Source organism: Capra hircus, chromosome 15, assembly GCF_001704415.2.
Source record: "Capra hircus breed San Clemente chromosome 15, ASM170441v1, whole genome shotgun sequence".
Taxonomy (NCBI): Eukaryota; Metazoa; Chordata; class Mammalia; order Artiodactyla; family Bovidae; genus Capra; species Capra hircus.
Genome location: NC_030822.1, coordinates 9223144 through 9246575, shown reverse-complemented (window position 1 = coordinate 9246575; position 23432 = coordinate 9223144). Strand labels below are relative to the sequence as shown.

Genomic DNA, 23432 nt, shown 5'->3' with positions numbered 1-23432 from the left:
CATGTAATACATATAAGAGGAGATAAGTTTCATATCTGACTTGATTTTGAGTCTTTCTTATGAATCATATATTTTAACATCAGGAGAATAATATATAAAATATGCGTTAAATTCTTATGGTCTGGCAGCTATTAAAAATAGGAGAAAAAAATGCAACTTCTTCCAGCTAAATTCTAACTAAAATGTTAAGTGAAAATTAGAAAAGTACAGAAGCTAAAATAGTATAATGAACTAAACTTCAAAATATCTATGTATGTATAATTTTTTATGTCTTGGTATGTAGCATTTATCTCAGTTGTTAATGAAACGACATAGTGTAACATGAGTGAAAAAAATAAATGGAGAAGTATTTTCTCATTGCAGTTTACTAGACCAAAACCTTTAGTAATAAGCTAAATGTAACATGAAGAGACACGTTTAAACTAGAATATTGTAGAATAGTTTTGCTGAGGACCTATCTTAACAACAAGGCTTTGGGTTTTTGTTTATGTATTAGGATTTCTGAGTTTTGTGATTCGAAATTCAAGATAGATTTTGAATGCCCTTTTAAATGGCAAAATGTTTCAATGAAAAAATCAGATATTGTGTACATTTTATTTTATATTTGAGTATGAGAAAAATGGCAGATACTTTAGGGGAATTCTAGTTGTTGTTTTACAGCACACATCAAATACCAAGCAATTATTTTGTCTGTCAGTCGGTTACAGGTCTGAGTAAGTTCCTTTGTGTTAACTACAGCTTAGGCATTTAATTAATATTGATAATACAGTGATCTCTAGATGTGATTGTCATTTTTTTCTGAAATTATGGGCAATATACTTAAAAGAAATGTATTTTAAACCTCATTTCTAATTAAAATGGAAAGACTTTAAAGGAGTTTTTTCGTGAGTAAAAGACTTGCTGTACAGTTTTCTGAAAGAATGTAATCTTCGTTTATTTTTCAAATTATATTAAAATGTTCCTTTCCCTGTTGTTTGCTGATATTTTAAAGTCAGAAACAAATAAAGCAACAGTTTATGCTGTATCTGATTATCCATATAGAAAAAGGAAAGCAAAGTATGTTGGCATACAAGGTTTTCCCTTAAAAAAATTACCTTGAAATTTAAAAGATATATTGCCCATAACTAATTTGTCTTATTAGGACTTATTTAGACTCGCATGAATTTTCTTAGTCAAATATTTGAAGAAATTCGTCTTTATAAAATAGAGAGATGTAGAACATTATGGTCAGTTATAGGCTAGTCTTTTCTTGTTGCTTCCCAGAACTTAGGAAGCAGGTTTTAAACTAATAAAGTTGAGTACCAAAACCTCTAGGCTATAATAATTTAGAAAAATGCCAGAAAGTTATAGCGAAGGGGAAGATTAATTGAAGTTAAGTGTCCCCTTGATTGACAAAACATTTGGCACTGTGAGGAGAGCTCTGGAGATAACAAAAAGTTCTCTGTCAGGGATGATTTTTCTGGCCAGTTGGCGTTGTTTGTGTGATAAAAGAAGGCGCTGAGATAGTATAACTGTAGCGGCTTGACAAAACTTCCAAAGTTAGTTTCAGATTGTGAAGGTAAAAGTAGGTGCAACAACTGGCAGTTGGGATGGGCAGGAGAGCAGGGTTCGTCAGTCCCGGTGCCACGACAGGGTTAACCATGGGGCCGCCCGGTGCACTCTGGGAGTTGTAGGCCGCAGGCATTGTGGGAGTTGTCGTAAAAGTTCGCTTTTTCGCTGTGATGGCCGCCGCCAAGGCAGGAGTTTGGAGTTTCTGCTGTTCCGGACGGCTTGGGGGGCTCTCTGTATCGTTAGAGGGCCCCCAGCAGCCCCCAGGTTGCCAAGGGCCTGTTAGTTGTGTGTTTGGGAGGTGGGAGAGCGGCCTGACGGGTTAATTTGGTGGCCTACTGTCGTTAGATTGGCCAGGGGGGCCTCTGGCGGCTACCGGCTCTGTGAGGGGGGCCACAACCTGTAGGACCCTGGCCGTTTGGCCTTCTGCCTTTGAAATTTCGCTGTGGCTAGCGCCTGAGAGTTTTAGAGTCTGCTTTATTTTGTTGTGCTTTGTGCCCTGCGCCCCTCCCCCTCTCTTACAGCGTTCCACCCTGTCGTTGTACTCTTGATGCTTACGACCCTGTTTGGGGTTAGGTTGGGCTCGTTTTCGTGGGTCTGGTGGGATTTATGCACGAGCTGGGATTTTGGAAAGGGTGGACAGCAGTAGCTTGGGTGTTGTCTCTTTTGTTTTAGGTGTAAGAAGTTGCATGAGTTGTGAGTCTGTCGTTGGTGAGTGTGCGATTCACTTTCTCTTGCTTTTGGTGAACTTTGCCCTTGTTTGCTAATGCTGCGAGGCCGTGGCCGGCCGTTCCTGCTTGTGGAATGCTTTTCTGTTAGCTTGAATGTGTTGTTAAATCTTTGAAAACTTCAGAGGAGTGTTTTGCAGTTGTTTGTAGTAAGGAACTGTGTGCAAAAATGGATATAAAGCAAATGCCAATATCACAAGTTCCTGTAGTTTTAGGAAGCAAGCCCCTGTGGCTTCTCTGGTGCTCTGAAGTTGTTTGGAAAGTTTTATGGGAATCAGATTTACTTTTCCTTGTGTTAATATTACTCTTGGCTCATAAGATTCCTCTGCAGGTTGGGACAGTTTGACCTTTGTTATTGGGTGTTTTCTCAGTATCAGGCAAAAGGAGACACTGTGCATTGCCGTTTAACTGCACCTGTTAACATCTCAGGATAACACCAGATTGCTAAGCAGGTCATCAGCTGCCTTACCTACTGTGCAAACTTGGACCTCACTATTTCTGGTGTCTAGGAAGGTCTTTCAAGTTTGGTGAAGTAGGTGATTTCAGATAACGTACAGTAGATGCTTTGGAAGTCAGGTATCAGTTTTTAGATTGCAGGGGCAGGCCACATTACAGAAATTATTTATAGAGAAAGTAAAAAATATGTTCCATTTTTTTCTTGGTATAATTGAAAGCATCTGAAACCTGTTTCTGTGTCATTCCATTACACCACTTCATATATAATTGAAAAGCCCTTTGATATTTTGTGATGAAGTGGATTATAATTTTGCTCTTGTCTGAGTTTGCTTAGTGCTTGACTAGTTGAGAGATACTAATGGTAGAAAAAGGAGGAGCGAAGCTCGATGGGTTTGTATGTGTGTTTCTTTTGAAGCATGATATCAGGTTTAAATTGGTAGACTGATATTGTTGGCTTGCTAATCACGTAACTTCAGTTCTGCTGCTGATGTAATGTGTGTTTTGTAATCCATAAAGCCCTTTCCTTTCCTCTGACCTCACCCCAGTGTGTCTCAGAATATTAGCTAACTTTCCATTTGCAAAAAAGATTGAGACGCTTATTTTTAAATGATCTATATTGTCCATATTGGTTATGTTTTGGTGATTTAACAGAAAAATGAGTGAGTGCGTTTTGTATCTCAGGAAAGCTGGATAGCTGGAAGTTATAGATTTGTAGAATCACTCAGAAGTAGTCAAAACCAAGCACAATTTTCTTTGAAAAATGATACCTAAGTTTTAAACTGCCAAGTTACTCTGACTTGAGTTAAGTAGAACAAACAAACAGTTCATAAGAAGGTGCTCTGAGAGTGGATGGGTGTGTGTAAATTTAGAGATAAACTTAGTGCATTTGCAAAGAACCCTCGTTCTTGGGACATTTAGACACATTTCTTCACTAAATGGGGAGAGTTTATACCCAAGAATTCTAACATTTAGCCTCTGAATTCTTTATTTTGTACCCTGATTTCCATCTCTACTACCGTAGTTTTGCTGCTGGTGTAAAATGTGTTTTGTAATACATAAAGTCAGCAGTAGTTTTGAGAAAAATATATCAAGATCCACTGCCCAGTGGGGAAGATAATCCCTAAGGGTTTGTATTGTGTAGATGTGTCACAAGCTGTCCTTTTGAAGTTTAAGTTTGCAGGGGTTTGATGAGACTTCTTTCAATGAGACTTAAGCCAAAGGGTAACTTTCCTGACTTAGGCGTTATTAGTGAAAGCCTTTGTTTCTGGTGTTCATTCAAAAAAGAGACACAAACTTTGTTTCAGGTTCAGGTATACTTTGTTTTATTGTGCTTTACTTTGTTGCACTTTGCAGCTTTTGCAGGTCATTTGTTTTTGCAGATTGAAGGTTTGTGGCATCAGTACCATTTTTCCAATACCATTTGCTTGCTTTGTGTCTTTGTGTCTCATATTTGTAATTCTCACACTGTTTCACACTTTTTCATTATTATTTTATTTGTTGTGATCAGTGATCTTTGATGTTACTGCTGTGACTTGCTGAAGTTTCACATGAGGGGTAGCGTCTTTTAGCAGTTGAAAAAGAATTTTTATTTTCTTTTTTGGCCATGCCTTGTGGCATGCAGCATCTTGATTCCCAGGCCAGGGATTGAACCTGCGCCCCCGTACAGTGGAAGCATGGAGTCTTAACCACTGGCCCACCAGGAAGTCCCAGTTAAACATTTTTTAGTCATAGGTGAGTACATCGTTTTTTAAGGCATAGTGCTATTGCACACTTAACAGACTGCACCATAGTGTAAACATTACTTTTATATGCCCTGAGAAACCCCCAAATTTGCATCACTTGCTTTATTGAGATATTTGTTTTATCATGGTGTCCTGGAGCTGAACCTGCAATATCTCTGACCTATGCGGCAATAGAATTTGGGAGATAACAAAAAATTGTTTTCATTAGATGGTAGCCAAAGTTTGGAAGCACTTTAGAGGGGAGGAGTAGGAATATCTATTTGAGGCTTTTACTTAAGTCTTTTCTAATTCCATTTCCCTGTATTTAATTGTTCACTTTGCTGAAAGCAAGCATCTCTTATTAATGTGTTTCTGTATCTGTGAACGTTGGTGAGTGGAGTGGTAAAACTGCATATACAAGATAACAAATCACGCGTTCAGAATCTGGCCCTTGTTTTTTGTTTACATTGTCTGAGGAGGAGGAATTATTGATTGCACTTTGTGCACTTGTATGTGCATTTTATCTTCTTCAGTTTCATACATTTGTTTTTAGATTGCAGTACTCTTAACCATGGGCTTCCCGGGTGGCTCAGTGGTGAAGAATCTGCCTGCTAGTGTAGGAGATGCAGGAGACACAAGTTTGACCCCTGGGTGGAGAAGATCCCCTGGAGGAAGAAATGGCAACCCACTCCAGTATTCTTGCCTGAACTGTCCCATGGACAGAGGAGCCTGGTGGGCTATAGTCCATGGGGTCACAGAGTCAGACACGACTGAGTGTCTGAGCACAGCACAGTACTCCAATGCACAGAGTGTATTGCCACCCCTCACCTCCGCCTTTCTGGGAGAAAGAGGAAAAGTATTTAAATTTTTTCCATGCTTGTCAATTTTATTTTCTGATTTTTTTCTATATACATTTGTTGGATAACATACATTATTTTTGCTCGCTGGGCCTCATTTTTTGAAGTTAGAGTATTAGTCATACGCTTTTTATGGGCAAGACACAGCAAACCAACAGTTATTTCAAAATACTATGTCTAAAGTAAAAGACATGAATTCATTTCCATCTGAAAGAAAGCAAGATCATTAGCATATATCCTGCCACTTAAAGGATTCTAGCTGTATCTTAAAGGTTCAGAAGACCCTTAAGAGATCATTTTGCTGTGTCCTCTCCCTTCCTTGTTTTTGTTTGACTTTCTTAGTGTGCCTTTGTGGTTCTAGAACTTAAATGACATTTTTATTTAGTTTGGAATTTGTTTTTCCAAGTTAATGTGATTCAACTTTTAAAACCATTTTTTTAACCTGAAATATTTGTGATAAGGACAATTTCTTAATACAGGATTCTTGTCATGTTGCAGTTTTATAGTTAAAATGCTATGCATATTATATTTCTGTGTGCTAGGGAATATTATATTTCTATGTGGTAGGGAAGAATGAGTTAATAATTACCTTAAACCTTAGCACAAAGTACCAGAATTTGCCATCTAAAGAAATCCAGGGTATACAGCTTAGTTTGGTTTTCTGTTACTAGCAGTCTTTAGTTAATGAAGAGAAGAATGACTTGTCATTTTCAGACAAGTTTCACTTGAAGACAGTATTACTTCTTGCCCCACACTCATGAAATACATATTTTTGAAAAGTTTTATTAAGAAAATATTAGAAGTCCTTAAATTCACATGACAGAAAAAAACAGTTCTGTGTGTGTTTACTAACCAAAAAAAAAAAATTATTTGTAAACTGCTTTTGTAGCTTATTTTTTTTTTAACTCTCTAATAAATTTATGCTTCTGGGTTTTAAATTGCTTTTAAAGAAGTCTTTTTGAGGGAGTGAGGACCCTATTGTCATTGAAGTTGTTTTAAAAGAGTGGCCAACTTTTTCCTTTTTATTTTAGTGTTAACCAAAGGTGTAGAGTATGTGCAGTTTATGATGCAAAATAAAAGGCCCATTGTATTAGAAAGTCAAAATGTAGACATCAGTAATTTTAAACTTTTTGTGCCACTCGTTATAATTGTATCGCGTAATTTGAATTTTTAATATTATGGGGTTAATTTAAAGATGTCTATGAAATGGTTTATTCTTTGATAAGATCCTGTAATATATATCATTAGTTTTTTGAGATACATAGTGTTAAGTAATTTTCTCATCCTAATAAAAGATTTTTAGAAGGAAACTTAATAGTGATGTAAATGAAATTGTCTTATATTCTTCTACCTGAGGAGAAAAACTTGTAAAAAACAGAATTTTTATAAAATGAAGCCTTTTGAGATATGTAATATAAAAAGTTTTATAATTCAATTGGAAAAGATGGACTAAGCCATGGTTTGATAATTCACAGAAGGAAAAAGTCAGTTAATAATGTGGCAGACACTCTTTTCCAAAGTTGGCCACAACAGTATCTTCCAGCTCGCGTGTTCTGCAACATAATATTAGAGTGTGATCAGAAGGTGGCATCTCTCCACTTCCTTAAATTTGGGCAAGGCTTTTGAGTTCTTAGACCAAGAGACTATGGTAGAGGTGCTGTGCTTAGTCACTCAGTTGTGTCCGACTCTGTGCGACCCCTTGGACTATAGCCCACCAGGCTCCTCTGTCCATGGGGATTCTCCAGGCAAGAATACTGGAGTGGGTTGCCATGCCCTCCTCCAATGGAACTTCCCAACCTGGGGATCAAACCCAGGTCTCCCTCATTGCAGGTGGATTCTTTACTGTCTGAGCCACCAGGGAAACCCATGGTAGAGGTGATGATGTACATTTCCAGATGTTGCTGTTAATTTGCCTGACAGCTTCTGCTTCCTGCCTCTTGGAAGCCAGCCACTAAATAAAAAATGCAATTCCCTGAAATCTCTATGATATAAGAAGCCCAAGATCATGAAAGGAGGCCCTGGAAGATGAGACAGCAAGTAGAGAGGTCAAGGAGCACCAAGGAACCAGAAGTGAAGTGTAAGTGAAGAAGCCATTTTGGAAGTGGGTTCTCTAGCCCCAGCTGCCTTGGCTATTGCTGTGTAAATCAGAGGAACCACCCAGTGGTGCCTCTCCCAGTTTTTGACCCCCAAAATATTGACCAAAATAAAATGATTCATTTTCAGCTTGTGAGGTTTTGAGTGCTTCATTATTCAACAACAGATCGCTGGGAAAAAGTCCTGAGAAAAAAGATTTGTTAATTTATAATTGATGGCACTATTGGAGAATATATGTTCATGTCTAAATCCAACAAGGAACTAGTACCTACAGTATGATAAGAAATACTTAGATCATCAAAAAAAACAAGTTACCAATAGAAAAATGCACCAACGTTATAATCATGCTCACAAAACAGAAAGGTATGCCCAAACTCATTAGTAATCAGAGGGGTTCATATGAAAGCAACAGTAAAGTCTCTCTCTACTTAGTAGACTAACAGGCAGAAGGATGGGTAATGTCAGGTGTTAATGGGGATGAGGGGATACATACACTGGTGCTGAGAGTATAAAGTGGCAGAACCATTCTGGAGAGCAGTCTGGTGGAATTTAGTTAAATGAATGTAGATATTATTAATAAATTGTTTCCGGGTATGTGTCCTCAAGAAGTCTTAAACAGGTCTCCAAAGAAACAAAAACAAGGGTATTGATCTCATTTTTTGTTTTTATTTTTTGGTAGTAGTTTAGAGTGAATCTGGGATTCTTTTTTTTAAAAATTTATTTATTGGCTGTGCAGTCTTAGTTGCAACATACGGGATCTATAGTTGTGGCACGTGAACTCTTGGTGTGGCATGTGGGATCTAGCTCCCTGACCAGGGATTGAACCCGGCCCTGCTGCATTGGCAGCACAGTCTTAGCCACTGCACTGCCAGGAAAGTTGGAACCTAGGATTCTTAATCCCTTTGGGGAGGTGGGGGAATAGGTAAAATACAGTGGAAACACATGTATAGTACTGTGCATTACACAGAAGCAAAGGACTACATATACTGACCACATATGCACATATTTAAAAAAATGCAGTGTTTAGTGAAAGTAATCATGAAATCTATAATATAATACCATTTGTATACGTTTAAAATACATACACACAAAGATGTTTTAAAGAAAATACTCAAAAACATGTCAAATATAGGATGGTTTCCTAAGGACAAGAAGAAGGTTGCCCATAGAGCAAAAAGTAGAACAGGAGCAGGAAATGAGGTAAAAAGATACTAAATTAAAAGAACAGTGATGTTGCTGTGCCATAAACCAAGGCATATGATCAAACTTTCTGTGGCTAAGATCCAACGATAAATCTTACCAAGAAGAGAAAATCGTATCTGGGAGAAAAAAAGTTTAAATGAGATAAGTACTTAGAAAAGCGTGGTCAGACCAGGATTCTCATATTTTGTTAGAGATACAAACTGGTATGACCTTCGTAAAGGACAGTGTTTACCAAGAACCTTAAAAATGCTCATCATAGCAACAGTAATTGTAAATTGAAGTTAAGAAACAAAAACCATGTCAGTAGCACCAGTAAACAAATACTGAAGGATATATTTAGCAAAGTATGTTTGAGACCTGTATTCTGAAATTGCTGAGAGACACTAAAGGATACCTAAATAATGAGAAAGATATCATGTTCAAGAATCAGAAGACAATATTGTTAAGATTTCACCTCTTCTCAAATTGGTGTATTGATCTATCTGTAGTTCAACAGGCTAAAATTTATATGCAAATGTAAAGGCTCTAGAGTATTGAAAATAAGAACAATTGGAATTACACTATCTGATTTTAAGACTTTATTTTTAAAAAAATTTTAGCTGTGCTGCATGACTTACAGAATCTTAGTTCCCCGACCAGGGATTTCAAGCGCCAAGTCCTAAGCACTGGGCTACCAGAGAATTCTCAAGACTTTAAAACTGCAGGACCCTACATGTAATTTTAACAAAATGAGAAATCAAAGAGACAAAGCAAAATGGAGGTATGCACGTGATGTAACCTCTAGTGCCTTTCAAAAAAGTGCCAGAGTAAATCAATAGGCAAAAATAGTCTTTTCAGCAAATGATGCTGGAACAGTTGGGGATCCATATGCAAAATGATGAGTCTTATTCCTAGCCTCCTGATATACACAAAGATTAACTTGAAAATCTAAATGTAAGAGAGAAAACTAGAATAAAACGAGATAAATCTCTGTGATCTTGAGTAATGTAAAGACCCTGAGAGATGGGATGGGGAGGGAGGTGGGAGAGGGGTTCAGGATGGAGAACACATGTACACCCATGGCTAAATTTTTAATAATTAAAAAATAATAAGAAAAAGTGATAAATTGTATTTCATCAAAATTAAAAACTTCCTCATCAAAATACACTAAAACCAAAAAAAAAAAAAAAAACCCAAAAAGTTAAGCTAAAGATTGGAAAAAAATATTTGCAACTTATCTCAATAATTGCATTTCTAAGAATTTAACATTTGGAGATGTGTATAAAAACATGCTAGTGCTTGTTTCAGCTTTATTTATATTAATTGCTAAATACCTGAAACAACCTAAATACCCAAGAATAAAAAATTGTTTGAGTAAGTAAGGAAGTGTTAGTTGCTCAGTCACGCCTGACTCTGCGACCACGTGGACTGCAGCCCCCCAATCTCCTGTGTCATGATCTTCCACGCAAGGCTACTGGAGTGGGTTGTCCTTCCCTTCTGCAGGGCTTCTTCCCAACCCAGGTATCGAACCCAGGTCTCCTGTACTGCAGGCAGATTCTTTACTGACTGAGCTACAAGGGAAGCCCCAGATGTTTAGAATCTATGATATATCTATACTTGGAATCTGTCAAGCCATTAAAAATTATATAGAAAATATGACATAGATATTTACTATGTTAAGTACAAAAGCAGGTTACAATGTAGTATGGACTCTAGTTTTTTGCTTTTATGTTTATTTTGAAACTAGGTTAACAATTTGTTGTTCACTATCATTGATAAATGAGGGGCAATTGGGATTTTTTGTGATATTGTGTCAGTGAGATCTGAAAATCTGGCTACCTCCATGTGTGTGTTCTCATCTCATTAGAAATAGAAGAGATTAAAAATTTAGAGCAACAATCTTTAGCTCCAAGGTAAACCAAGTTCACCATTTCCTTTTACTATTAAACAGGGATTATACTCACTGTAAAAGGTATTGACTAATGTTCACTAATTCCCCAACTGAACCTCTTAGGTTTGACTTATTAAAAATCTCCCTAAATTAGATTAAGAGGACACTTGTATGTCAAATCAGGTGAGAGTTGAAATGAGATTTCAACAAGGGCACAGTTATAACTAAGCATGGATCCTTAGTACATTCCCTGGGATATGGAAAGGGTCAGAATATCTCATCCCATTTTAGCTGTGTGTCAAATTTACCATCTGTTAGTTGAGCAGCCCCAGATCAGGAGTTCAGGATCACTTAAACTATTGAATACTTCCACTTTGAGAAGGTAAAACAGATCATCTGATAGTGTTTGAATTGATATTAAATAGGGAATAAAGGACCTACAGACTTCTTTGTTTAGTCTCTATCTTGGTGTCCCAAAGTTTTCATTTCATGATGAAAAGAATGAATTAACTCTGAGATCTCCAACTTTGACCAACCCTAAAACATCAAGGAAGTTATCAAAACAGAATAAATAACTATTAAAATAATTTATATAATATTTTCAGTATCAGTTAACTTTTTGAAAGTAAAGTAGAAAAATGTTAGTGTTCAACATTTTAAACCATATTTTCTCTATATTTGGAAACCACACTCAAAAATTACAATTTTGTCCAAAAATTATTTTTGTTGTTTTTTATGAATAATATATATTCTTAGTTTTGGAAATCATCTTTTTCACATTTCCATTTAAATGATTAAAATACTTCATTCATGAAGTGATGATGGAGCAGTATTTCAGGAACTTGTGAAAATATTAAAATTGAGCCCTTTGGTCTCTACAGATTCAAACCAAAAAGAGACCTTTGTTACAAAACTTAGAAAAAGAGTGAGTATTCATTCATATCTTCATTAAACACACATACATATATGCAGATATTATAAGGTGCCGAATGTCATTACCAGGTGATGCTGGAAAAAAACAAGGCTAAGCGACAGTGTATGGATTTGAATAGAAAACAGGGCCCTAGGCAGTACTCATGTTTTGCAAAAAGGTTTCTCCCCAACAAAAGCTACATTTCCAAAGTTTTATTTTTAGACAGTTGATGTCAAAGAGCTATTGTCAATTGTATCCACATTTTTCTTTCCCTCTGAATTTCATTTAATTCAGATAATGCTGTAACCAAGAGCATTGTTTTACTTTGTGTCCAGCTATAAAGATCACTTGCTTTTTTAAAAAACAAAACATTTATTTATTTATTTGGCTGGCCAGGTCTTAGTTGCAGCCCATGGAATCTTTTAGCTGTGGCATGCCAACTCTTAGTTATATCATGTGGGGTCTAATTCCCTGACCAAGGGTTAAACCCAGGCCCCCTGCATTGGGAACATGGGGTCTTACACACTGGAGAACCAGGGAATTCTCAAGACAACTTGCTTTGTGCTCCAAAAGAAGCTATTTCACCATTAGGATTATTACTTTTTTTTCCTCCCTTCTGGTATTCAGAAAGTGGAATGTTGCCTAAATTAACTTGATTTACACACATTTCTGATGATTTCTTTATTTGTGATGAATGTAGCTGCTGACTACGTCTGTTTTTAGCTACTCACTTCTAGTAGTTCTTTGTAAAGTTAGCTAGATACCCATTTTTGAAGATGACAGGCTCTTTTCCCATGTAATCCTACCTTTTGTTTTGCTTTTCCTGTTCATCAAGGTGTTCTCAACTTGATAAATCTTTCATATATGTATGTTTGAAACTTTCAGAGATAAAAATAGGTATATGGTGTGTGAATCAGTGGTATTATAGTTTTAAAAAGTTTTGTCACCGAGTGCAAGTTTGTGTGCCTAGTTTCAGAGTTTGGAGTAGAGAAAGGCTTATTTCAAGGGGCGTACAAGGAAGATGAATGCTTTTGCTCAAAAAACCTGAACTCCCTAATGTTTTCTGGAGAGAAGTCTTACAGGCAAAATTGGGGTTGGTGGCTGCAAGGTGCGTGTGACTTTCCTCTGATTTTCTGGTGGTGAGATAACAGAGTGGTGCTCCAACATTGTGCTCAGCCTGAACTTACCATCATCCTTGTGTTTCAGCAGGAACTTCCAGTTTTATAACCAGGCAGTCAGAAGTACGCTTACAACCTGGATTTGCATGTGGTGCCTGAAGTGGGGACAGTCTTGTGGGACTAAACCTGTGGGATCTGATGCTATCTCCAGTAGTGTCAAGACTGAGTTAATTTAATTGCTCATTGGTGTTGGAAAACACATTTGGAAATGAACTAAATAAACTTGCTTTCGTTTTACTGTGGCCCATTCTTGAAATCTTTTCTGCACGAAGCCATAGATCCTCTCTCTTGGTGGCCAACCCCAGGAACTCCTCTGAGACCTGGGACGTGAACATCCTCTTGTGCCCAGTTTTCCTACAACAGAACCATAAGCTTTCTAGAAGAAAACGGAGACATGTACTCTTTCACATTGCTCTTAATAATATTTGGGGGGGATATGTCACCTCAGGCAAAGAAAACCAAAGCAAAAATAAACAAACAGGACTACATCAAACAAAAATGCTTCAGCACAGCAAAGAAAATGATCAGAAACACAGATTGTGTGATGGTAAGTTTAAGGATTAAGGATTTTGAGAGGAGGAAGATTAGAAGGCCTAATCTAATCACACAGTTCCTTACAATTACAGAACCTTTCAAAGTGGTCCACTGGAGAAGGGACCACTTCAGTATTCTTGCCTTGAGAACCCCATGAACAGTATGAGAAGGCAAAAAGATAGGACACTGAAAGATGAACTCCCCAGGTTGGTAGGTGCCCAATATGCTATTGGAGGTAAGTGGAGAAATAACTCCAGAAAGAATGAAGAGATGGAGCCAAAGCAAAAACAACACCCAGCTGTGGATGTGACTGGCAATAGAAATAAAGTCTGATGCTATAAAGAGCAACACTGCATAGGAACCTAGAATGTTAGGTCCATGAATCAAGGCAAATTGGAGGTGATCAAACAGGAGGTGGCAAGAGTGAACATTGATATTTTAGGAATCAGTGAACTAAAATGGACTGGAATGGGTGAATTGAACTCAGATGGCCATTATATCTACTACTGTGGGAAAGAATCTCTTAGAAGAAATGGAATAGCCATCATAGTCAACAAAAGAGTTTGAAATGCAGTACTTGGATGCAATCTCAAAAACGACAGAATGATCTTTGTTCGTTTCGAAGGCAAACCATTCAATATCACAGTAATCCAAGTCTATGCCCTGACGAGTAATGCTGAAGAAGCTGAAGTTGGGTGGTTCTATGAACACCTACAAGACCTTCTAGAACTAACACCCAAAAAAGATGTCCATTATTGGGGACTGGAATGCAAAAGTAGGAAGTCAAGAAATAACTGGAGTAACAGGCAAATTTCGCCTTGGAGTACAGAATGAAGCAGGGCAAACTCTAACAGAATTTTGCCAAGAGAAGGCACTGGTCATAGCAAACACTCTCTTCCAACAACACAAGAGAAGACTCTAAACATGGACACCACCAGATGCTCAATACTGAAATCAGACTGATTATTTTCTTTGCAGCCAAAGATGGAGAAGCTCTATACAGTCAGCAAAAACAAGACCGGGAGCTGACTGTGGCTCAGATGACAAACTCTTTATAGCCAAATTCAGACTTAAGTTGAAGAAAGTATGGAAAACCACTAGACCATTCAGGTATGACCTAAATCAAATCTCTTAACAACTATACAGTGAAAATGACAAATAGATTCAAGAGATTAGATCTGATAGACAGATTGGCTTAAGAACTATGGATGGAGGTTTGTGACATTGTACAGGAGGCAGTGATTAAGACCATCCCCAAGAAAAAGAAATGCAAAAAGGCAAAATGGTTGTCTGAGGAGGCCTTACAAACAGCTATGAAAAGAAGGGAAGCAAAAGGCAAAGGAGAAAAGGAAAGATATACTCATTTGAAAGCAGAGTTCCAAAGAATAGCAAGGAGAGATAGCAAAGCCTTCCTCAGTGATCAGTGCAAAGAAATAGAGGAAAATATTAAAATGGGAAAGAGTAGAGATCTCTTCAAGAAAATTAGACCAAGGGAACATTTCATGCAAAGATGGGCTCAAAGGACAGAAATGGTATGGACCTAACAGAAGCAGAACATATTAAGAAGAGGTGGCAAGAATACACAGAAGAACTGTACAAAAAAGATCTTCACGACCAAGATAATCACTATGGTGTGATCACTCACCTAGAGCCAGACATCCTGGAATACAAGGTCAAGTGGGCCTTAGGAAGCATCACTGTGAACAAAGCTAGTGGAGGTGATGGAATTCCAGTTGAGCTGTTTCAAATCCTGAAAGATGATGCTGTGAAAGTGCTGCACTCAATATGCCAGCAAATTTGGAAAACTCAGCAGTGGCCACAGGACTGGAAAAGGTCAGTTTTCATTCCAGTCCCAAAGAAAGGCAATGCCAGAGAATGCTCACTCAAACTACTACACAATTGCACTCATCTCACACGCTAGCAAAGTAATGCTCAAAATTCTCCAAGTCAGGCTTCAGCAATATGTGAACCATGAACTTCCGGATGTTCAAGCTGGATTTAGAAAAGGCAGAGGAGCCAGAGATCAAATTGCCAACATCTGTTGGATCAACGAAAAAGCAAGAGAGTTCCAGAAAAACATCTGTTTTATTGGCTATGCCAAAGCCTTTGACTGTGTGGATGACAAGAAACTGTGGAAAATTCTGAAAGAGATGGGAATACCAGACCATCTGACCTGCCTCTTGAGAAATCTGTATGCAGGTCAAGAAGCAACAGTTAGAACTGGACATGGAACAACAGACTGGTTCCAAATAGGGAAAGGAGTATGTCAAGGCTATATATTGTCGCTTTGCTTATTTCCCTTCTATGCAGAGTACATCATGAGAAACACTGGGCTGGAAGAAGCACAAGCTGGAACCAAGATTGCTGGGGAAATATCAATAACCTCAGATATGCAGATGACACCACCCTTATGGCAGAAAGCGAAGAAGGACTAAAGACCCTCTTGATGAAAGTGAAAGAGGAGAGTTGGAAAAGTTGACTTAAAGCTCAACATTCAGAAACCTAAGATCATGGTATCTGGTCTCATCACTTCATGGCAAATAGATGGGGAAACAGTGGAAACAGTGTCAGACTTTATTTTGGGGGGCTCCAAAATCACTGCAGATGGTGACTGCAGCCATGAAATTAAAAGACGCTTACTCCTTGGAAGAAAAGCCATGACCAATCTAGACAGCATGTTGAAAAGCAGAGACATTACTTTGCCAACAAAGGTCTGTCTAGTCAAAGCTATGGTTTTTCCAGTGGTCATGTATGGATGTGAGAGTTGGACTATAAAGAAAGCTGAGCACAAAAGAATTGATGCTTTTGAACTGTGGTGTTGGAGAAGACTCTTTTGGACTGCAAGGATATCCAACCAGTCCATCCTAAAGGTAATCAGTCCTGAATATTCATTGGAAAGACTGATGCAAGGCTGAGACTTCAATACTTTGGCCACCTGATGTGAAGAACTGACTCATTGGAAAAGACCCTGATGCTGGGAAAGATTGAAGGTAGGATGAGAAGGGGATGACAGAGGATGAGATGGTTGGATGGCATCACCAACTCAATGCACATGAGTTTGAGTAAACTCTGGGAGTTGGTGATGGACAGGGAGGCCTGGCGTGCTGCAATTCATGGGGTCGCAAAGAGTCGGACACGACTGAGTGGCTGAACTGAACTGAACTCAGCTTTGGTCAGAGAGATACGACTGTGGAAGAACAGTCAAGAGAGATGCAGGGATGCTGGCTTTGAAGATGTAGGAAGAGGAAGGATTCCATGAGTCAAAGAATTCCTGTAGCCTCTGGAAGCTGAAAAAGGCAAGGAATCAAACTCTTCCCTAGAGCCTCCAAAATGAACAGTTTGATTTTAGTCCAGGAAGTCCTGGGTTGTGATTGTAACCTATAAAACTGTCAGAAAATAAGTGTGTGTTGCTTAAAGTCACCAATTTGCGGCAATTTTAATATCGACAGTGGAAACTGATACTATGTCTGCGTGTGTGCCTGTGTCCTAAGGAAGCACACCTGGTTGTGGCCTCTCCTCTTCACCACACTCACGCGATAAGGGCCTTCTCTAAAGTCCTCAAAAGCACAAAGATCCATCTGATACCAACCATACTTTAAGCACCATAAAGATCTGTCTATTCATTGGAAAAGACCCTGATGCTGGGAAAGATTGAAGGCAAAAGGAGAGGAGGGTGGCAGAGGATGAGATGGTGAGATAGCCTCACTGACTCAATGGACATGAACTTGGGCAAATTCAGGGAGATAGTGGGGGACAAGAAAGCCTGGTGTACTGCAGTCCATGGGATCTCAAAGAATTGGACATGAACGCAACTGAACAACCACAACATAGTTCTAGTAAACATATGCTGCTGCTAAGTTGCTTCAGTCGTGTCTGACTCTGCGAACCCATAGACGGCAGCCCACCAGGCTCTGCCGTCCCTGGGATTCTCCAGGCAAGAGCACTGGAGTGGGTTGCCATTGCCTTCTCCAATGCATGAAAGGGAAAAGTGGAAGTGAAGTTTCTCAGTCGTATCCGACTCTTAGCGACCCCATGGACTGCAGCCTACCAGGCTCCTCCGTCCATGGGATTTCCCAGGCAAGAGTACTGGAGTGGGTAGCCTCTAAATTAGTAGTCATTAAATGAATGAGTGGATCATTATTGTAGAAGGAAAAATGTAAAAGTTAATGGCAGGGAGCAATAACTTCCAGTTGGAAAGTAAAATCAGTCACATATTTTTAGCTATATAGCTCACCTGCTGGTTCTACTTTTCTCTTAAGTTATAACTCAGGATTTTCCTTTATTAAACCAAGAATTGGAAAGAAGCTACACTTCTTTGTCCCACCTGGCCCAAATCAATTTTTTAAACTGTCTGCTGGAGGGGAAGCCAGCTGTTAAAGATAGTGTACAATTAGTTGGTTACTATTTGTTGTGCTTTTGGGGGTCATCTGGTAAATCTAGCAACATCATTGTCATCTCTTACTCAAGAATGATTGGGTCTTAGGAATACCACCCCCTATTACTCAGTTTACAGGGAGTGTTGAAAAATTGAAATGCTGGTTATGTCTCTGTGGAATAGATATTGCTAGTTAACTGTTCACATTATCGATATAGGGGATCTAAACATGTTTTCCTATCTCTAGCTCCCTTCTTTTTTTTTTTTTTAGTTTTGCAGTAAGAGAATTTTAATAAGCCTCCTTAAAATCTACATAAGATAGGGAATGGAGAAATAAATAGCCCTTCTCCTGCTTTCCAAGCACCCAGGTATGGAGGCAACTGAGGAAAGAGCATGCCTAAAGGCTGCAGGCTGAAGTGTTGAGGAAGGAAGAGAGAGGAGCATGCTGGCATGCAAGGGGAGTAGGGCAGAAAAGGAAATGGTAGAAGGTGAGGTTAGGCACCTGTTGGCTGCATTCAACCGTAAAACCTCCTTGTTATACGATAAACTGCATTTATTCCTCACTCCCACATCCATGAACCTGCTGGTGGCTCAGCAGTGAAGAATCAACCTGCAATGGAGAAGACCTGGGTTCAATACCTAGGTCTGGAAGGTCCCCTGGAGAAGGAAATGGCAACCCACTCCTGTATTCTTGCCTGGGAAATACCATGGACAGAGGAGCCTGGTGGGCTACAGTCCATGGGGCTGCAAAGAATCAGACACGACTGAGCAGCTTCCACTTTGCCACATCCATGGATTGACTCAGTTTGGCTGCAGGCCATGGGCTGGGCTCAGGTCTGCTCTGTTTCACAATCATCTTGCATTACCCAGGTCAGAGAACAACTCATTATCATTATATATGTATCAAAATAGTTCAAAACCAGAATCTTCTCTTTGAATAGTATGAGGAAAAGAACAAGCCTGAAGTTTTGTGACCTTGGATAGCTCCAGTATTTGGTTCGCTCACGTGTAAAGTGGGATGGCAAATAATGCCCCACCTTTCAGAGAAGATAGAGATAACAGCTGAGGAACCTGAGAGGCCTGCTGGGTTTCCACATCTACTAATGGTGGGCGTGTTGCAGGAAAATGGGGTGCAAGAGGATAATCATGTGCCCATCTCTAGCAGCCCGGTGAAGCTCCTTGGCTTTGCACAAGAAAGAATGCAAGAACTGGCCACAGTAAAGTGAAAGCAGATTTATCTAGAGAGGGACACATTCTATAGGCAGGGTGTGGGCCATCTGAGAAGGCCCTGATATAAAGGGTGGTTAGCTTAGTTTTGTTTCTTTATCATTTTACATGTGTATTTATGGCTGCACTGAGTCTTCATTGCTGCACAGGCTTTCTCTAGTGGCAGCAAGCAGGAGATACTCTCTAGTTGCAGTGTGTGAGCTTCTCCTTGTGGTGGCTCCTCTTGTTGGGGAGCACGGGCTCTAGGGTTTGTAGGTTTCAGAAGTTCCAGAGTTTGTGACTCCTGGGCTCTAAAGCGTTGGCTCAGTAGTTGTGGCGCGGAGGCTGAGTTGCTCCACGCCATGTGGGATCTTCCTGGATCAGGGATTGAACCCTTGTCTTCTGCACTGGCAGGGAAATTCTTTATCACTGGGCCACAAGGGTGGTTAGTTTTTATGGGCTGGGTAGTTTTATACACTAACAAGTGGGAGGGATATTCTAAGTATTTTGGAGACCCAGAGGGGATTTCCACTGCCCGCTTTTTGACCTTTTATGGTCTGCCTTTGGACTGGCATGGTACCTGTGGGTGTGTCATTTAGCTTATGTTGTTAGTGCGCACACAAATTACAGGGACTTCCCCAGTGGCTCAGTGGTAAAGAATCTGCCTGCCAATGCAGGAGACACAGTTTGATCCCTGGGTTGAGAAGATCTCTTGGAGTAAGAAATGACAACTCACTCCAGTATTCTGGCCTGGTAAATCCCATGGACAGAGGAACCTGGAGGGCTATAGTACATGGGGGTCACAAAAGAGTTGGACACAACTCAGTGACTAAACAACAACAACAACAACAAGCAACAACATGTATTTCATTGAGTGTATCAGGAGGTTCAAGATCTCCTGGAAGTTGAATTTCTTGCTGTGTCAGGTCCAGTAGGTTTTAACCAGTTTCTGTTGTATCCTTAATGGCTAAGGGTTGTGCACTGCCCCCTTCCCTCCTTTCTCACTCTAAGACCTTACCATTTAAGTCTTTAATCCATTTTGAGTTTATAGGGTATGAGAAAGTATTCCAGTATAATTCTTTCACCTATAGCTCCCTGGGGCTCAGCAGTGTGTTCCTCTGGTCATTAGAACTGGATGCCTTAGTGAAAGTGTAAGTCACTCAGTCATGTCTTGCTCTTTGTGACTCCATGGACTGTAGCCCAACAAGCTCCTCTGCCCATGGAATACTCCAGGCAGGAATACTGGAGTGGGTTGCTATTTCCTTCTCCAGGGGAACTTCCCAAGGATTGAACTCGAGTCTCCTGTATTACAGGTGGATTCTTTACCATCTGAGCCACCAGGGACACCCTAGGGGTGCCCCCATGTGAGCTGGGCACACCCTCCTGTTGTGGTGGGGTTGACTCCTGTGGGCTCTCTGGTAGGTAGGGCTGCCCCCCAACCTGATTGGCTGCAAGGTCGTGCTTCCTGCAATGAATATGGGCTTTCTGGAGCCTGGGGTAGTCAATTCTTGAGGCTGCCTGTCTGGCTCAGGGTTACTGGGCAGCCTCTGCTGCTGAGGGTGGGGCCAGGTGCCTGGTGCTAATGATCTGGCTGGAGGATTACAAAATGGCACTTGCCACACCAGTGTTATTGTGGAAGAACGAGCTCCCCAAAATGACTGTCAGCAATGTCTCTTTTCCCAGGGGGTGTTCCAGTTGCCTCCTGCCTTTCCCGGAGGCCCAGTGGGTCTGACCCAGGCTCTTTTCAAACTACTGTTCTGTGCTGGGGTTTGTGAGATTTTTGTGCACATTCTGTTTTTTTTTTTAAGGAGTAATTAATCACCTTGCTGTTTTTTTTTTAAATTGTACACGCTCATTACACACACACAAAATACGAACATAAAAAAGCAGAAAATGACTCCAGATCTTACCACTCTGAAGTAACAAGTGTTAATATTCAATGAACATTATTTTAGACGTGCATGTATATAGATACACAGGTTGGAGAAAAGTGTCCTCAGTGGAGATCCTTCCACAGTTAGTACACACTTAAAAAAAAATTATTTGTTTATTTGGCTGAACTGGGTCTTAGTTGAGGCACATGGGAACTTTGATCTTCAGTGCAGCCTGTGGGATCTTTCGCTGTGACGTGTGAACTCCAGCTGAGGCATGTGGGGTCTAGGTCTCTGACCAGGGATTGAACCTGACCCCTGCGTTGGGGGCCACTGCACCACCAGGGATGTCCCTGTGCGCCCTCTGAAGAGCAGAGTCTGTTTCCTACAGCTCTCGACCTCCTCCCAAACATAAGCCCTGCTGTTTTTCAAAGCCAGATGTTCTGGAGGCTCATTTTCCTGGAGCAGGAGGTGCGCAGCCTTTGGGCTAGGGAGCCCAAAGTGGGGCGAGGGTCCTCGTGCTTTTGGGAGAGGCCTTCTATGATTGTGGCATTTCTGGTGAGTTGCCCACCCAGGTGTGGGTCCTGACTGTATTGCATCTCCATTCCCCCCACCTGTCTCATTGTGGGTCCTTCTTGATGTCTTCACTTGTTTAAAAAAAAAACAAACCAAACTTTTCTACTAGTATTCAGGTCATTCAAATAGATAGTTGCTCTGTAAGTAGTTGCAATTCTCGTGGGTCCTTGGTAAGAGGTGAGTTCAGGGTCTTCCTACTCCACAATCTTGGCTACCTCCTCACAATTTTTTTTTTAACTTAAGCAAAGTATGTATGTTGTATATGTCATCTAGCTTAATACTTACAGAGAAAAATAAATAGAAGATGTACTCCCAATTGCCAGCTGCAATTAGTGGGAATAGGAAATGAGGTGGGATACTTTCTTATATACTTCTGTGAGCTTTTGAAACTAAAAAAAAGATATCAAAACTATATTGTTCAATCATTTGTTTCAAAATGACTGGTTTAGTTTTTTTTTTGTTTGTTTGTTTATAGAAGGTCTCATGAAATGTTAACCCCCTCAAAGGCCTGAACTTCTTGAGAGCTGAGTAAGTAGTGGAAACTCATGCTGAGACGTGTGAGTGCTACTGTGATGTTTGAATGGATAATGTGAAGTCACTTTGAACGTGCTAATACAGTACTGAAGCATGTACATGTTAATGCTCATGTCTTATGGTAATATTGTTTGTTACAGTAAAGTTTTACTTTTTTGGAAACCTCCCAAGTTTCTAATGTCAAAGGCTTTTAAATCATGGCACTGTTTCTTTTTTAACCTAGAACTGAACACCTTCTCAACTGAACTTAAAGGAGAAATTAAGTGCAATATTTGGAACTACATTTAAATGAAGATGAGGTAGAAGACAGAACTGTTACAAGTATGTAAGTTTTATTGTACAGACAAATGAAGGCTTCAGCTCTGTTGTATTCTTAAAAATTCCTAGCTTCTATGTAATTCTCTAATTATAGAACTTTATCTCATTATGTTGAACTAGTCCTGATTTCACATGAAAATCTGACCTGAAACTCTGTTTACATAAATATTGAAAATGAATTTAAAATTAAATGTGAATATTGGTATATTAAGAGATACAATTTGGTTGATTCATATTTTTTCCATGTTAAAAATTATTCTGAGCTCTAAATATTTTAAATAAATGAGACTGAAATCCAATGTGGTTGTGTCTGATTATGTTATCTGTGTAACAACCAAACATTTCTAGAGACTGTTCTTCATTAAGCATATTTTAAATGCGTTAATTTAGTTGGAGTATAACTGATTTACAATGTTGTATTTCAGGTGTAGAGCAAAGTGATTCAGTTGCACATACATTAATAGAGATATTAATTCTTTTTTAGATTCTTTTCTCCTATCAGTTATTACAGAATATTGAGTAGAGTTTCCTGTGGGGTGTAGTAGGTCCTTGTTGGTTATCTATCTTATACATAGTAATGTGTGCTCATCCCAAATTCCTGATTTATTCCCTCCACCGCCACCCACGTTTCTCCTTTGGTAACCACAAATTTGTTCTCCATATCTATAATTCTGTTTCTACTTTGTAAATAAGTTCATTTGTAACTTTATTTTTAAAATTAGATTCCACATATGAAGGGAGAAGGAAATGGCAGCCCACTCCAGTATTCTTGCCTGGAGACTCCCATGGACAGAAGAGCCTGGTCGACTAGAGTCCATGGGGTCCCAAAGAGTCGGACACGACTGAGTGACTAACACATGTCCACATATGAGTGATAGGATATTTGTCTTTCTCTGACTTCACTGTATGATAATGTCTGGAAGTGAAGTGAAGTGAAGTCGCTCAGTCATGTCTGACTCTTTGCGACCCCATGGACTGTAGCCTACCAGGCTCCTCCGTCCCTGGGATTCTCCAGGCAGGAATACTGGAGTGGGTCGCCATTTCCTTCCCCAGGAGATCTTCCCAACCCACGGATCCAACCCGGGTCTCCTGTATTGCAGGCAGATGCTTTACCATCTGAGCCACCAGGGAAGCTCAATAATGATAATGTCTAGGTCCATCCATATCACTGCAAATGGCATTATTTCATTCTTTTTTATGGCTGAGTAATATTCCACTGTATGTTTGTACCACAGCATTTAGGTTGCTTTCATGTCTTTACTGCTGTAAATAATGCTACAGTGAATATTTGGGGTGTGTACATGTTCACCTGTGTCTAACTCTTTGTGACTCCATGGACTCTAGCCTGCCAGGCTCCTCTTGTCCATGGGATTTTTTTAGGCAAGAATATTGGAGTAGGCTGGTATTTCCTCCTCCAGCAATGAACACTGGGGTGCATGTATCCTTTTGG

The 23432-nt window shown here is 39.6% G+C and overlaps 1 long non-coding RNA gene across 2 annotated transcripts; it reads left to right on the top strand.

Annotated features, from left to right (window-relative positions):
* On the top strand, window positions 1714-22239 carry LOC102186613. Of its 2 annotated transcripts, XR_001296594.2 has the most exons (4): window positions 1714-1829; window positions 4354-4463; window positions 21606-21658; window positions 21888-22239. It is a non-coding gene; the product is annotated as an uncharacterized LOC102186613 (long non-coding RNA). The 2 variants fall into 2 exon arrangements; XR_310581.3 differs by having other exon boundaries at window positions 1714-4463.